General features: G+C 40.1%; 1 pseudogene; it reads left to right on the top strand.

The window, feature by feature from the left end:
* Positions 1 to 1,361: 1,361 nt before the first annotated feature.
* The window catches only part of LOC148150191 (uncharacterized), a 176,028-nt pseudogene continuing 159,826 nt past the window's right edge, over positions 1,362 to 17,563 (top strand).

The following is a 17,563-nucleotide window of genomic DNA, read 5'->3' as shown; positions in this document are numbered from 1 at the left end:
TGGAAGGAATCCTGATGGACATGTATTTGGAAATGATTAAGGATGATCAATATGTCTCCATGTCTCATGAACTTGATTGAGTTTTTTGAAGAAATAATGAAGAGGACTGATGAGGGCAGAGAGGTGAACATAATCTATGTGGACTTCAGTAAAGCATTCGACAAGGTTCCCCATGGGAGACTGGTTAGCAAGGTTAGATCTCATAGAATAAAAGGTGAACTAGCCATTTGGATACAGTACTGGCTTGAAGGTAGAAGACAGAGAGGGTGGTGGTGGAGGATTGTTTTTCAGACTGGAGGCCTGTGACTAGTGGAGTGCCATAAGGATCGGTGCTGGGTCCTCTACTTCTTGTCATTTACATAAATGATTTGGATGCGAGCATAAGAGGTACAGTTAGTAAGTTTGCAGATGGCACCAAAATTGGAGTTGTAGTGGACAGCGAAGAAGATTACAATGGGATCTTGATCACATGGGCTAATGGGCTAAGAAGTGGAAGATGGAGTTTAATTTAGATAAATGTGAGGTGCTGCATTTTGGAAAAGCAAATCAGAGCAAGACTTATACACTTAATGGTAAGGTCCTAGAGAGTGTTGATGAACAAAGAGACCTTGGAGTGCAGGTTCCTAGTTCCTTGAAAGTAGAGTTGCAGGTAGATAGGATAGTGAAGAAGGCGTTTGGTATGCTTTCCTTTATTGGTTAGAGCATTGAGTATAGGAGCTAGGAGGTCACGTTGAGGCTGTACAAGACATTGGTTAGGCCACTTTTAGAATATCTGAAGGATATTGTGAAACTTGAATGGGTTCAGAAAAGATTTCCAAGGATGTTGCCAGGGTTGGAGGATTTGAGATTTTGGGAGAGGCTGATTCGGCTGGGGCTGTCTTCCCTGGAGCACCAGAGGCTGAGGGGTGACCTTATAGAGGTTTATAAAATCATGAGGGGCATGGATAGGGTAAACAAACAAGGTCTCTTCCCTGGGGTTAGGGAGTCCAGAACTAGAGGGCAAAGGTTCAGGGTGAGAGGGAAAAGATATGAAAGGGCCAAATGTTTCACACAGAGAGTGGTGCATGATTGGAATGAGCTGCCAGGGGAAGTGGTGGGGGCTGGTACAATTTCAGCATTTAACAGGAACCTGGAGAGGTATATGAATAGGAAGGGTTTAGAAGGATGTGGGCCAAGTGCTGGCAAATGGGATTAGATTACATTAGGATAGCTGGTCGGCATGGATGAGTTGGACCGAAGGGTCTGTTTCCGTGCTGTACAGCACTTTGACTGGGTGACTCTAATAACCTGCTCAGTGATGCCTAGTTTGGGTTCTGCCAGGGCCACTCAGCTCCTTAATTCATTACAGCCTTTGTTCAAACATGGACGAAGAGCTGAATTCCGGATGTGAGGTGAGAATGACAGCCCTTGACTAGAAACTGAACTAGATTAGTCATATAAATAAGAGTACATAGTGATCAGAGGCTAGGAATCTTGCAGTAAGTAAGTTATCTTCTGATTCTTCCCATGTCTGATCCCAATCTACAAAATACAAGTTGGGAATGTGATGGAATGCTCCCCACTTGCCTAGAGAGTGCAGCTCCAACAACTCTCAAGAAGCTTGATACCATTTTGGGAGCATGCAGCCCTCTTGGTTAGCATCACATCCCCCAACATTGCCCCAGTTCTGATGCTCAGTACAGCAGTGTGTACTATCTATAATATGCATTGCAGAAATTCACCAAGTGTCCTTTGACAGCATTTTCTACACCCATGACCACTACCAGGAGAAGGCCAGCAGATACATGGGAGCTTAGACATTTCTCTCCATACCACACACTATCCAGACTTAGAAATATACCAGTGTTATTTAATCAATATCCTGGAATTCCTTCCCTAACAGCACTGTCCATGTATCTACATTAAAAAGTCTACAATGGTTAGCGAGTTTTGAGAAGATTTGTAATTCAGATTGAGATTCTGGATGTAGGCTTGTTCGTTGAGCTGGAAGATTCATTTTCAGATGTTTCATCACTATATTAGGTAACATCACCAGTGAGCCTCCGGATGATGCACTGTTGGTATGGCCCACTTTTTATTTATGTGTTTAGATTTCCTTGGGTTGGTGATGTATTTTCCTGTTCTTTTTCTCAAGGGGTGGTAAATGGGATCCAAGTCAATGTAGATAAAATTCCAGTTGGAATGCCTTGCTTCTAGGAATTCTCCCGTGTGTCTCTCTTTGGCTTGTCCTAGGATGGATGCGTTGTCCCAGTGGAAGTGGTGTCCTTCCTCATCCATATGTAAAGATACTAGTGAGAGTAGGTCATGTCTCTTTGTGGCTAGTTGACGTTCATGTATCCTGGTGGCTAGTTTTCTGCCTGTTAGTCCAATGTAATGTTTGTTACAGTCTTTGCACAGTATTTTATAAATGACATTAGTTTTGCTCGCTGTCTGTATAGGGTCTTTCAAGTTCATTACCTGCTGTCTTAGTGTGTTGGTGGGTTTGTGGGCTACCATTAAGCACTAGAAGGACTGAAAAAAGATAAAAACATTGTTATCCCACCTGCAGACAAAGGACGCTTGACAGTCATTTTAAATCAGAGACTACATTGAGAAAGTGAACTTTCTGCTTGCAGATATCAACATTTACCAACAGACCCGACCCCACAGCTAGAGAATCGAATCACAGCGCTACTCAAAAATCTTCAGAAATCTGGACAAATAAATAAGACTGACTTCCAAATAATGAAACCAAATGGATCCAACACACCACGCTTCTACAAAATTCACAAACCAGGAGCCCCCCTCAGACCCATAGTCTCGCTACCTGGAAGACCAACTTACAGATTAGCCATAGAGCTACACCAAAGACTAAAATGTTTAGTAGAAGACTCACACCACTCCATCCACTCCACCTAAGAATTCCTGAACACCATCAAAGACACCAAAATAGAAAAGGATGAAATAATGGTCTCCTTTGATGTAACAGCCCTGTTCACATCCATCGACATCAACCTGGCCAAGAAAACACTGACTATACTATTAGAAGAACCAAAGACACATGCACCACACACCACCAACTTCATCAGCAAGGACAGTATTGTCAAGCTAGTGGACCTATGCTTTTCCACCCACTTCACTTTCAGCAACAAAATCTACAGACAAACCAACAGAACACCCATGGGATCTCCGATATCAGGCTTCTCAGTGAGCAAACTTATATCTAGAATCTACAATGGTACAAGAAGGCAATCCACCTGCACCTTCTAAAGGACCACTAGGGGTGGGCAATAAGTGCTGGCTCAGCAGTAATGCCACATTCTATGAATGAAGAAAAAGTAAGGACTGCAGCATTTCAAAAATCACCTTTATCAAGGGTTACTTGCAGTGAGTAAGATTTCTGGATTTGCAAGTGACATTCATGGTCCTTTAATGATTTTTTTTAAAAAGCTAGCAATCTGGTATTAATCAAAATTTAAATATCTGCTAAATATCTGCTTTATCACAAGTCCTTCAGGGATTTTATTTCCCATAGATGCACCGGCTGAGAATATGACCTCTGTGCAGTTTAAGAATAGTATTCCAATGCACCTTCAGATTTAGATGAGATTGCAGTTACATGACCTGACAAGCTACATGCTACTCTGTTTAATTGTGATGCTATGAACAATAATCTAGATTCGTATCAGGTTCGTGTAATTATTTATAAATATATTTAACACGAAGCACATTATGACTTAAGAAATTAAATGGAAATTCAAAATCTCGTTGAAAATCTTGGACTATCAGCCTGAACAGATGTTTACTCTACATAACTGGGAGAACCCTTCTGGACATTTGTGGCATTTGTATCACCCAAGGTTAACCATCTGAACTGGTAAGTTCAAAGAATAGGTTTTAGTATGAAGTGAACCAGTTTCTGAAGGCGATGGCATATGTTAAAGTTTCTGACTTTGGTTTTCTCTCCATCTGTAGCAGGTTTCATGCATTAAGTTTATGTGACATTCAGTGGAATGAGCTATTTTGATATTTACCATCATGAACACTTTTTAGTTGTTTTCTCATACTAATCACAGTCAATTTCTTCATATTCATATGTAGTTTATTTCATTTTGAGTCATACAGTCATAGAGATGTACAGCACGGAAACAGACCTTTTGGTCCAACTCGTCCAAGCCGACCAGATATCCTAAACTAATCTAGTCCCATTTGACAGCACTTGGCTCAAATCCCTCTAATCCCTTCCTATTAATGTACCCATCTAGATGCCTTTTAAATGTTGTGATTGTGCCAGCCTCCACCACTTCCTCTGGTAGCTCATTCCATACACGCACCACCCTCTGCATGAAACAGTTGTCCCTTACATTCCTTTTAAATCTTTCTCCTCTCACCCTAAACTTATGCCCTCTCGTCTGAATTCCCCCACCTCAAGGAAAAGACCTTGCCCCTCATGATTTAAAAACCTCTAGAAGATCCCCCTCAGCCCCTGATGCTGCAGGGAAAACAGCTCCAAACTATTCATCCTCTCTCTAAAGCAAAATAATTCATTCACAGTATAAGGGCATCACTGGTTAAGCGAACATTTATTGTCCATCCTGAATTGCCCAGAGGGCAGCTAAGAGTTAACCACATTGTTGTGGGTCTGCAGTCACATGTAAGCTAGACCAGAAAAGGGTGGCAGTTTCCTTCTGTAAAGTACGTTAGTGGAGCAGATTGATTTTTCCAACAGTCAACAATGGATTGATGGTAATCATTAGATCTTAATTCCAGATTTTGTTTACTGAATTCAAATTCAAATTCCATCATCTGCTATAAACCCAGGACCCCCAAACATTACCTGAGTTGCTGGATTAACAGTCCAGCAATAATACACTCAACCATCACCTCCCCTTAAAATGAACAATGTGTAGTGTCTCACTCACTTGACTGATCCACACTATCACAGACACATAAAAAAAGCGAATTAAAGAAATGCAATTTAATTCAGTCTCTATTTTAGTGTAGGCCTGATCTTTCTTTGTTGAGTTGATGTTTTGACTAGAGTAAAGGTCTTGAAAATCAGAACTTTTTCTGTAGCTGCAAACGTTCTTGTGATTTATCTGAAAGAAGATGGATTTATCAAGTGACTTTGAAAGTGGGACATGTTAGGGGAGGAGTCTTTTTTCTCTTTAGTGACTTGCAGTTAGATACTTTACTTGTACGATTCTCTCTCTGATGGAATCCTTTGAAAACCAATTTGATTGTTACTTTTTTTTAGTGAGGAGTGAAGAGGGCCACATTGTTATGTGCCTTTGCATCAAGTGTGGATTTAGTGTCTAAATAATGTGTTGTAATTCACTAAGCAGTCGGGATTGTGACTTCTCATGCTTGCAGTTTGTGTTTGAAAGGCAAACCAACATGTTATAACAGAAATGTTAATGGATCTCATCTATCTTTTGGCCTACACTTAGTGAATCACATCAGAAAGAAAATCTTCATAGTGCTCTTTAGAAATAAATTTGGTTTTTAATCCAGAAGAGGTACCTGGTGATCCTCAGAAGCCATTTTGTCTTTCAGTCTTTAAAATATAATTTTAAATGTACTTGGTATAATTCTATGTTTTCATTACTGGCAGACTATTAAAGACAGTTTGTGATGCTTGGCTGCCAAGAAAGGGGAGATGTTTTTAACAAATGGAAATTAGTGCTTTATCTTCTGCTACCTGCACATGATTATATTAATCTGGAGTATCTCACGCTGAATGTCTCTGCATACAATTGTGCACTGTTCTTGAGGCTGCTTGTTCTTTCTGTCTAATGAAGACCCTCGCCCACTCTGTGTACTGTAATACTCCTTTATTTGTCAGTCGGTGGATCTACAACATGCAACAATGTGCTGACCATTGCTCCTTCATGTGTAAGCCTGAAGCCATTGTATACATTAAAACTGCCAATTCCTCAGCTATCAATTTGATTTTGTCGTGAACCTTCTGCACTGAGCAAATGCTTGCTGTGATGATAACATCCTTTTCCAGAGATGCTCTCCTATGGACTTCTGCACCTGACTTTGGAGTACTTGTTTTTTTTCCTTTTTATTGTCAAAGTGTTCCAGTTCCAGGCTTTTCTTCTATTGCCAATTTGTGACTTGGCTTTGAAGTCTTCTAAGGTTTTTTTTTCCTTGCCCCTCAGAGTCCTCAGGCTGTCATTGAAGTCTTCTGATGACTTTTCTCTGCCTTTGGAATCTTCCATTTTAATCTCATTTGGCTGAAGTTATGGCCTCTCATTTCCTCTTTCCACCTTTGTGCTTCACATTCTTGTTTTAACTTCACATCCTGGTTCAGGAGGGTTTTATTTCTCACTGCTACCATGTTTTATCTTTTGTTTTAAGCCAGTGCTGCTTCTGGACATTGAGTTACCAGTCTGAAGTATCTCAAGGAATTGATTGCTTCACATGCACTAACCTTGAAGTGACTTGCTCTTTATCTCTAAGTGAGACTCACTCCTTAACTTGTTTCTGTGTGCAGTGACATTGCTATTTTCACATGTGTACATAATGGGTTATCAAATACAACTCTCCACTGTAGTATCTCTCTTCAAATATCCATCCTAGACTTCTCTGGTGGATCTTCTCTCTTACTTATATCAGTCACATGATCAGATGGGATCATAATTTGCATGAACGTTATTCTGCCACACTTGGCACAAGCCAGCTGAGAGTGTAGAGTCTCCCCATAGCTGCAATAGCAGCAGGACTCCAGGTCTGTCTGCAAAGCTGGGCAGTCAATTTCCACTTTGCCACAGCATTGACAAATATCTCAATCTGCAGGACAAATTCAAACTGCCAATGCTTCACTGTACGTACAATGCCCTTTTAAAAATGGCACTGGAGCCAGGAATCCATGGCATTGGCCCATACTTCTACCTATGGCACATGGACAATCAGCTACCATTGAAGAAGCAGGGTGTCATAAGAGTGTGGTAATTAGTTAATGAAGAAAGTTTGGGGTGAGCACATGAGAAAGACAAGAGAGCACTCAATGAAGAGAAACCCTCAGGTACAGAGAGATCTTGGAATGCCTGAAGAAAGCAGGACAGATTGGATAAAGCAGACAGGTTACTTGCTCTTATAAGTTGAGGCAGAGATTATTAACATTAGGAATGTGATATTAGATCTGTACAGAACTTTGATTAGTCTATAGCTGGAATACGGTGTACAGTTCTGGTCTCCTCGCTATAGGAAGAATGCAATTACACTGAAAGGGGTGCAGAAGAGATTCACCAGGATGTTGCCTGGATGAAGCATTTCATCGATGAAAAAGGGTTGGATAAGCTAAGATTATCTTCTTTGGAGCAGAGAAGTCTGAGGGATGTATCTCGTGGAGGTATAAAAGGGGCATGGACAGGGTAGATAGAAAGCAGCTGTTCCCCTCAGTTGAAGCATCAAGAACGGGAGTGGGGGGGTGGAGGGGTGGTGGAGTGGGGGGGTGGTGGATTGGGGGGTATGGATCCATGTTTTAGAAATGAAAGGCAAGAGGTGTAAAGGGGATTTGAAGATGGAGTTCTTTCTACTAGAAGGTGGAAGGGGTCTGGAGTGCACTACCTGGGAGAATAGCTGAGGTGGGTAACCTCTTATTTTTAAAAAAATGTCATAACTTTCAAGACTATGGACTTAGTGCAGGAAAGTGGGACCTACCGTAGGTAGGAGTATATCTTTAGTGGTTCAGACTCAATGAGTCGAAGAGCCTCTTCTGTACTCTATGATACTATGAATCCATAAAATTCGCTAGGCCTTGAGGTGAGAAACCCTCAATCAAACTTGATAAAATTGACACTTAGGTGATTTCTGCAAAAGTTCAGCCCATGAAGTCCTTACACTTATTATTGTGGATGTTATTGTAAAGCAGGCAGTGGAGGATGGTTTAGAAAGGCTCTTGGTGATTAAGAGAAGTTACATTTAGATTCCTGCGTTATCTTTATTTGTGAGTTTTAACAATAGAAAAAAGGATCTAATAATGCCTTATGATGTCTAACCAATCTGTTGATGCATGGTTAACTATTGTTTCACAGAGGTTGTTCAAATCCTTGAGCAGGGACCGTACACTGTGAGTGATGGCAGCTTCAAGCAATAATGGGGACATGGACATCAAAGAGATGTGAATCAGCAGCTCATTAACATATATCTCACAATAAATTGTGGACCCCTCCAAAGGTTGATTATTGTCAATTAAGAAGTGAAGATATATGACTTGAGGGCGAGGTCTGTTAGAAAGAAAGAAGTAGACTGAGGAAGGAGAATATAGTTGGGGAATGATAGGAGGAAGTTTGTCAGAAATGCAGTAGCTACAATGATAGGACGGCCACCTATGATGGCAAGTCTGAAGGAATGGCTATGAATACAAGCAGAGCAGCAGGAGAAATTTAAGGAAGGAAGAATGGCAGAGAAGTTAGGAGGGCCAGCAAGAGGAGTTTAAATAGTGTTTGAAATCTCTGTAGATGAGAAGCCACTTAGTGCATAGCCTGGGCAAGGAAAACAGAAGCTCTCTTCATAGAAACTGGTTGAGCAGTAAAGAAGGAGAGATGAGAGGTGGGACAAGTCAAAATGACCAAAAACAGAGCATTTTCCAGAGGAGCAAACAAGACAAACCAAAGTGTGATTTTGAGAAAATGGAAATGCCACTGACCTTGATGATGTGAGCAAAGCAAATTCTGAAAATACACAGCTAGTCAGGTAACTTGCCTCAAGTGGAAAGGTGTCATTTCTCCTCCATGTCTTTTCAAAGGCATGATATTGAGATGATTATCCATGATATCCTTATATGTGACAAGTTTTTTATTCACAAGGAAATGCAGATTTTTGGAGGAGATGTCGGGAGGTATGTGATAGTCTATTCATTGAGAAAAATCTGCAGGGTCAGAGCTGTAAACAATGAGAGGGACAAAGCTGATTGGCAAGATATGCACAAGATAAAAATTTGCACCTTCTCTCTTGCATATGTCTCATATAAATTAAATTTGGATAGTCTCAACCTATTTCCCATTAATCTTGAACCAAACCTGAATATTCATCGCAATTTGGCATTACACCCAGGGAGAATATTAAGGATGAATGCTATAGGAAATGAAACATCACAATGGTATTCTGTCAGCTGAGTTCTACGCCTGACCTGGAAGTGCCTGAAGGGGTAACAAAAATACACAATGTTTCAAAAATCACCTTGATGTTCACAAGACTGTCTGATAAATAGTATGGATTTTGGACATTTTTTTAAAAAAATGCATTTACTGGAAGGGATATAAAAAAGAAAAAAAATCATCAAAACCGAAAAACATAAATAAAATGAAACAAGCAACAGTTTGACTCGTTGAACAACATTCCTTAGCTGCCCAAATGGAAAATATGTTCTCAAGAAACACTTAAGCTTTTGTGAAAAAAAAGTTCCTGCATTTCATCAAAATGTGTGAAGCAATTCCCAGAGACTGTCTGGAGACAAATTAGGACCTGCCAATAACTACCTCATACAGAGCACAAATGTTCCCAGCATTTGCCAACAATATCCTGTTGATAAAATGCAGTTCCAACCCAATCTTCCACTCCCAGGTTTTGATAAGGAAATGAGGCTCCTGTGTCCTTATAATCTCAGTGATTACTATCAGACTTGATTCATAAACAGTACATAACCAGTAAAGAAAGAAAGGGAGACTTACAGGTAAAGACACAGGGCAAAGACTTAACCACAAGTATTAAAATGTTCCTGTTAAATCTATGCATTTCAGAAGAAATAAAATAGATCAACATGATAGCATTTAATGATGAACATCTGGTATTTTTCTCAAATGTACACGTATTCAGTTGGTATTTTTGCCCTGTGGGACTGTGTATAATTAAAAATAAGAATAATTTTCACAGTACATTTCAAGTTTTGTGAATTTAGTGGATAAATAAAGGGCTCGATGATCTTAGTCATGTTAGTTCATTTGAAACATAAGCAATGTCCTGTAAAATGTAACTTTAATGTTACTGTAATTATACGTTACTGCACTAATTTGGTCTTTTCTGCTAGCTGAATATTCAGTTGGGTGGGGGTGAGGATGCAAGTGTCCAATCCTTGACAGTGTAACGGGGAATACATGTGATTTCCTGGAGCTGTTGGCAGGTTGAGTGGAAAATAAATTCTGCATGTGATATTTGGAATTGAAAAGAGAAGTATGAATTCCTTTTTTTAAAGAAAGGTACATCTGTGTTTCAGCAGTCTTGAAATCTGAGTGCCAGTACACAAAAGAAAGCATATCAATCATTGTTTAAAGTGTACGAGAATAGTAAAGTAATGAAGATGTACATTCTGTAGATTAAATGAAATCTTGAAGTTTTAATTTATTCAGTGAATAAAATATTTAGGATGCAATTTCAGAAAATAATTTTCTTATCATTTTAGTTTTTCCCATTACTCCCTTGAAGGTGTTGACACTTATTTTCTATGAATTAGCAATGAAGAGTTAACCTCTGATACCTCGCTTATTCTTCAAGGGTAATTACAGTTGAGTTGGATCACAATGAAGTACAAGAGTTGAATAGGAATCTCCTCTAGCATAGCAATGGTCAAGACAATTATACAACTCCCACTGCCATGCTGTTTTCCGATCCTGTAATGACAGGCGATCCTGTAGTGACAGGGAAGGAACAATCTATAAATGCATTTCAAATAACTTGTGCAATCTTTTTGCAATACTCAAATGATGGTGAAATAGGTGAAGAAATAAATATGTGCCATTTATTCTGTTTTGCTGTCAATTTTTTATTTGATGTTTTACAAACAATTTTACATCTGATAAGTGATACCATGAACGATTTAACAGTTTATACTGGGTTCATAAATCACAAACTATGTACAAAATAGTACACCTCGAGATAAATGTCAAGTTTATGATAGATTTCAGCTCAACTTCTTTTAATTATCGAACATAAGGCAATGTTTGAAGTTGACTGCTAAGATTTTGCAATTATAGAAAGATTAACAGAAAGGTTACATTGGTGCATGACACTGGGTATTCTGGATTTTCAAATTGTACACATGCATTTGTTTACAAGTGTGCACTTGTTAATCATTTATTTTCTAAGTGCCTGTCCGTGTAGAGGAAGTTGTAACTTATGTGAATGAGCAGTTTAGACTAGTCAGCATAATTTAACCATACTGAAAGTTGTTTCCCAAAAGACTGCAAGTAAGGAATACTCATGCATAGCTTAAAGTTCTTGTTGGTTGGTATGTGCTTTAGCACAGTAAACATCACATGCTGCAGGAACCTCTTGAAAAATCATTATTTCGCATTATGTCTCAACTTTAATGTTTTATAACAGCAAAAAAAGACATCATCCCAAAATTAACAATATGACCATAAAAGAACAACATTTGCAAATGTGGAATGCATTTGTTTGTATTTTTAAAAACTTTATATTGATTTTGAAGCATTTGAAATTTCTACATTTAGAAATAAAAGCATAAGTCTAATACCTACAAACATTATGGTAATGGCAATAATCTAACATGCTGCCCATACTTTGTGAATTCCTGCTGCTCCTGTTTCTTAATTTTCAAACTTTTAAATTCAGTCAAACAAATCTTACGTTAACTTTTGTAGCAAACTGGATGCCACAAGAAGAACAGTTTTAAACAATAATTGATGGAGAATGGGATCATGGATATCACAATTACCATAGGTACAAGCTCTTAAACAATTATCAAAAGATTATCAATCTAAACCTCAAATATGGGAGAGACTTTTTAAAATCATTCTTCAATGTGGGTTTTGCAGACTGGGCTAGCATTTATTGACTATCCCAAGTCGCCCTTGAAAGGTGCTAGTGAACTCCATCTTGAACTGCAGTCCAATTGGTGAATGTACACCTGCAATATTGTTTGAGAGAGCATTCCAGGAATTGTGCCTCAGAGACAGTGAAGGAATGGCAATACATCTCCAAGTCAGGATGGTGACATGCATATGATGGTGTTCCCACATATCTGCTGCCCTTGTCCGTCTAAGTATTAGTGTTTGCGGGTTTTTAAGGCGCAGTCTTAAGGAGCCATAGTGAACTTCTGTGATGCACCTTGTAGATGATACACATTGCTGTTACTGAGTGGTGGTGGACGAAGTGGATGTTTGAGATTATTGAAATTAACAACTTGTTGTTTTGTCCTGGATGGTGTCAAGTATTTTGAGTGTTGTTGGAGCTGCACTCATCCAGACAAGTGGGAGTATTCCATCACACATTTCACTGTGCCGTGTAGATAACAGTTAAGCTTTGAAGAATCAGGAAATGAGTTAGTCATTGCTTGGATTCAATATCTCTGATTTGCTCCTGCATCCATAGGACTTATATGGATAGTTCAGTTTGTCTTCTTTTAAATGGTAACCCCCAGGGTGATTATGGGGAATTCAGTGATGACAATGTCATTGAATGTCAAGGGACAAGGGTTAGATTTGCTCTTGTCTGACACTTGAGTGATACAAATATCTTTTACCATTTGTTAGCACAAATTTGGACCTTGCCCTGATCTTTCAATATTTGGACATAGATGATTCAATATCTGAATTCTGGTGAATGCTGTGCAATCATCAGTGAATATTCAAACTTCTGACTTTATGATGGAAGGTCATTGAAGCAGCTGAAAATAGTTGGGCTGAGGACATTACACTGGGGAACTCCTGTAGTGATGACTGAAGCTCTGATGACTGACCACCAAAAATCAGAACAATCTTCTATGTTGGTCTGTTGCTCCAACTAGCAAAGAGATTCTCATTGACTCTATCCAAGTGAATGCTCTATGATACCGCACTCAATAAAATGTGGCCGTGATGTCAAGGGCCATCACTCTGACCTCCTCTGGAATTCAGCTCTTTTGTGCATGGTTAAGTTAAGGCCATACTGAGGTCAGGAGCTGTGTGGCCCTGGTGGAACCAAAAAAGCTTCAATGGGAAGGTTATCACTAAGCAGGTGCTGCTAGAAAGCTCTGTTGATGATCCCTTCCATCACTTTACTGATTGAGAGTACAGTGGGGGCGGTAATTGGCCAGGATGGATTTGTTCTACTTTTGGTGTACAGGCTTACCTGGGCAATTTATATTGGATAGATACCAGGGTTCTGTAGTGGAACAATTTGGCTGGATGTTTGGCAGTGTTCCAGAGAAATAATTTTCAGTTCTATAGCTGGAATGCTGTTAAGGCTCTTAACCGTTGCAGTATCTAGTGTCTTCAGGCATTCCTTTATCATGTGCAATGAACTGAATTGGCCAAAGGCTGGTCTCTGTGATGTTGGGTACCTCTGGAGGATGCTGTGATGGATCATTCACTCAGCAACCTAGTGATAGATTGTTTCAAATGCCGCAGCCTTATCTTTTTGCACTGATGTGCTGGGCAGTCCCATGGAGCTTAGATATTGGAGCGTAGAGATATCTTTAGAGACTCCTCCCCCTATCACTTCTTAAATTCTTCATCACCATTTGTGAGTGGATGTGGCAGTACTGCAGAGCTTAGATCTGATCCGTGGGTTATAGAATAATTTGTCTCCAGCACTTGATTTATGTTCTTGGGCACATACACTGCACTAGGCTGACATCTCATTTTTAAGAAAAAAACAGAAATCACTAGAAAAGCTCAGCAGGTCTGGCAGCATCTGTTGACATTTTGGATTGAGTGACCCTTTTTCCCCAACAATTTTCATTTTTGTTCCTGATTTACAGCATCTGCAGATCTGCCGTTTTTATCTCACTTCTAATTATTTCTGGAGATGCTCCTATTGGGCCTTCCTTCACTCATAGAATCCTAAAGTACAGAAGAGGCCTTTAGGCCCAGCAAGTTTGTATTGCGAGAAATACATTACTGCCTATCCCAGTCCCACTTGGCTGCACTAAACCTGTAGCCTTGAATGTTATGACACTTTAACTGTTCATCCAAGTGCTTTTTAAAAATGTTGAGCTTAGCCGGCTCAAATACTATCCCAAACAATGCATTTTATACACCCACGAATGCCAATCACTCGCTGATCTGTATGATCATCCTCCCAGGAAATTCTGTGTCACTGGTCATGGATTATACAGCACTAAAACAGACCCTTCTGCTGACCAGAAATCCTAAACTAATCTTGTCCCATTTGCCAGCATTTGGCCCATATCCCTCTAAACCCTTTCTATTCTCTGTGGGTTCTTGTGTGACTGATGAGGCCGATCCTAGAGCTGCATCTCTGGCCACAGATTTGGTTGGTGACTCTGGGAGGTGTATGTGATTCTTGGCCTTGAGATCACTGTCATTCCTTTCCCCAGTCCCTTTTCCATTCTTCCTCTTGCTGATGGGTGTTCTTAAATAATTGTCCCTTTGTACAGGAATTTCCTTCAAGTCAGTGTCTTCTGAATGAGAGTCTCCCATGTGTTGACATCTGTTTTGCATTTCTTGAAGGAAGCTTTCGGAGAGTCTTTGAAACATTTCCTTTGCTCTGTCTTCCAGTGCCTTCCTTCAGCGGATAAAGAAGATTTGCTTTGGCAGTTGGAACTCAGGTATCCAAAATACATGGCTAGCCCAACGGGATTAGTTTTAGATGACCATGGCCATACTGAATTTAGGAGTATGGCCATGATCATGGCCTTGTTGCTATTGGCTCCTTCAAAGATGCTGGTGTTGAAACACCTGTCCTCCAACTGATGCAGAGTATCCATTTCAAACAGCTTTGATCGTTTTTCTCATGGGTTTTGAGGTGTCCTCATGTTGTCCAAGTTAAAAAACATAAGAACCAGGAGCAGGAGTAGGCCGTCTGGCCGTACGTGCCTGTTCCACCATTCAATAAGATCATAGCCAACCTTTTCATGGACTCAGCTCCACTTACCCATGCTCTCATGATATCTCTTAATTTCTTTAATGTTCAAGAAAAGATCGATCTTAGCTTTAAAAACATTTACCGAAGTAGCGTCAACTACTTCACTGGGCAAGGAATTCCATAGGTTTACAACCCTCTGAGTGAAGAGGTTCCTTCTTAATTCAGTCCTAAATCTGCTCCCTCTAATCTTGAGGCTATGCCCTCTTGTCCTAGTTTCACCTGCCAGTGGAAACATTTTCTCTACTTCTATCTTATCTATTCCCTTCATAATTTTATGTTCCTATAAGAGCCCCCTCATTCTTCTGAATTCCAATAATATAATCCAAGTCTACCCAGTCTCTCCTCATAAGCTAAACCCCTTAACTCCGGAATCAAAGGCAGTATTTGCAGATTAGATGTGATGCTGAATCTGCATATAAATGTCAGCCTTAGATATGAGGCAGCTTCACTGCTAAGGGTAATGATTCACATCTGGAGGGGTTGTCCATTAACCTTAATGGAGGGATGGACGAGAACTACCTTGGGGTGTGTTGGTAAACAATTTGAATCTTGACACTGAGGCTGAGGTTAATTCTTCAGTATGCTTCACAAAGGTGTTGAGCGAGGTTTGAAGATTCTTTTCTGAGTAAGCAGAGCTGACATTGTCATCTGCATACTGAAGTCCCACAAGTTGAGGTCAGTATCATTTCCTTCTTGGGTTTCAATTGAATGCAATTAGGCAATGTCTATGCCACTGAGAAGCACATTCTTGACAAGATGAAGGACGGTTGCGATGATGATGGAGAAAAGGATGGGGGAATGACACACCTCTATTTGACCCCTATCTTGAACTTTTAAAGGATTATGTCATATTATTAGCAATGGAAGACTATTGCTGTCTTCTTGCTATGGAGGAGATTGAAGTGCTTGATGAGTTTCTTTGGACAGTCAGCCTTTGACAAAATCTTGAGAATCAATATTTCAGGCATAAACCCTTCATCAGGGATGTGGTGGGTTGAAAGGGGCTGTGAGATACATTTTTCGACTCCGATCTCCAGCGCCTGTAGTCCTCACTTTCTCTTAATTGCTGTAATCTTACTGCGAAGGATTCCCACCTTGAAAAAGTTCTCCTCCTCCCTTCACAAGGATCTCTCAATCCCCACCCCACCCCACCCCCCACACATTTCTGATGAAGGGCTTATGCCCGAAATGTCGATTCTCCTGCTCCTTGGATGCTGCCTGACTTGCTGTGCTTTTCCAGCACCACATTTTTCAACTCTGATCTCCAGCATTTGCAATCCTCACATTCTCCTTTGACAGAAGTTTCCATACCACTTCTTAATTGACTAACCCAAAGCTTTGGTCAGAGTGATGAAGGCCATGTAGAGTGGTTGGTGTTGTTAAAAGCATTTCTCTTGGAATTGCTAAGCAGTAAAAATCATGTATATTGTCCCACAGTTAGGCTAGGAGCCACACGGGCTTTCAGGAAGGATTTCCTGAGACTGGGAGAAGGTGCTTGGTGAGGATTTGGGCGATGATCTTCCTAATGATGGAGAGTTGGAAGATTTCTCAGTAATTCTAACTGTCCACTTTGTCCCCTTTCTTGAAGACGGTGGCAATGGCAGAGTCCCTGAGGTCAGCAGGAATTTTACTCTTTGTCCCAGATTTTCAGGAGTAGACAATAGAGATGACATCCGCCTCAAAGTTTAAAAATCTCTGCCTAACTCCCCTCTACTCCTGTGGATTTTCCAATCTTCCCATATCTAATGGTGGCTTCAACTCCTGCCACATTAGGTTGGAGTCCAAGCTTATCTTTGCTGAGGAGTTGATGGGGAGTTTGGGAATCTCCTCAAACCTGTCCTTGTTGACGATTGTATTGCAGTTTAGGAATGCTTTGAAGTGTTCTGTCCATCTGAAGTTGATGCTTTCTTTGCCTCTCAAAAGGGGTCCAGCTGCACCCTACTTGCATGGCCCCTACTTACTCCAACCCATCTGTCATCGTCCCCCTCCCAGCACCTTAGCATCCGGCTTGAACATACTTTTTGACAGCGGCTGTCAAAGTGACCCTCAGGAGCTTTACATTTCAAAATACAATGGCTGACTGCTGTGAAATGTGATTGCCTTTCTCTGATAGTTCTATACTCTGAAAGAACTGTCAGAATGGAAGCAATCCCCCACATTTCTGGGGCAGACCTGAGCAGAGCTCCCATCTTTTTTTGAAGAAAAGATCTGGAGAGACAATCAGCATGAGATTGTCACTCCTTGGGAAATCTGTCCCATTGTTTTTAGTAATGCTGCTTATACAAATCTTTATGATGGTTCCAGTACCATGGTGAGAAGGTAAATGTTGGCCCTCAACTTGATACTAAAAGGATCAAAAGAATAGCAAAATGTATGTTTTAACGTCAGAAAATCTCACTCTTGTTGAGGCAATTGATACAGCATTTTTCTTGGCGAACACATTGAATAGAATGCGAATCAATTGTCACTTGTATTTTTACAAAAGAATACAGAAAAAAAAGTGTTTAAGTCATCATACTCCAGCTATATGGAAATTATAACTGAAATTATATATAAAAAAATTAAACAAAGTCCCTCTTTCTTCAACTCACAGCTCATGGGTTCCCGCTCGAGAAAAAGGCAGCAACAATTCATAAAGAGATTCAGCAGTGATACCCATGAATGGTACAATGATAATAAATCACTGTGGGATAACATACATTCAACAAATGCCTGATTAAAAAAGACTAAAGATTGGTATTGAAAA

This window comes from Chiloscyllium plagiosum, unplaced genomic scaffold, assembly GCF_037043375.1.
Source record: "Chiloscyllium plagiosum isolate Xiang-an unplaced genomic scaffold, Cpla_swu_hap1 HiC_scaffold_4, whole genome shotgun sequence".
Classification (NCBI taxonomy): Eukaryota; Metazoa; Chordata; class Chondrichthyes; order Orectolobiformes; family Hemiscylliidae; genus Chiloscyllium; species Chiloscyllium plagiosum.
The sequence above is the reverse complement of the archived record's forward strand: the minus strand, read 5'-3'. Positions and strand labels throughout refer to the sequence as shown.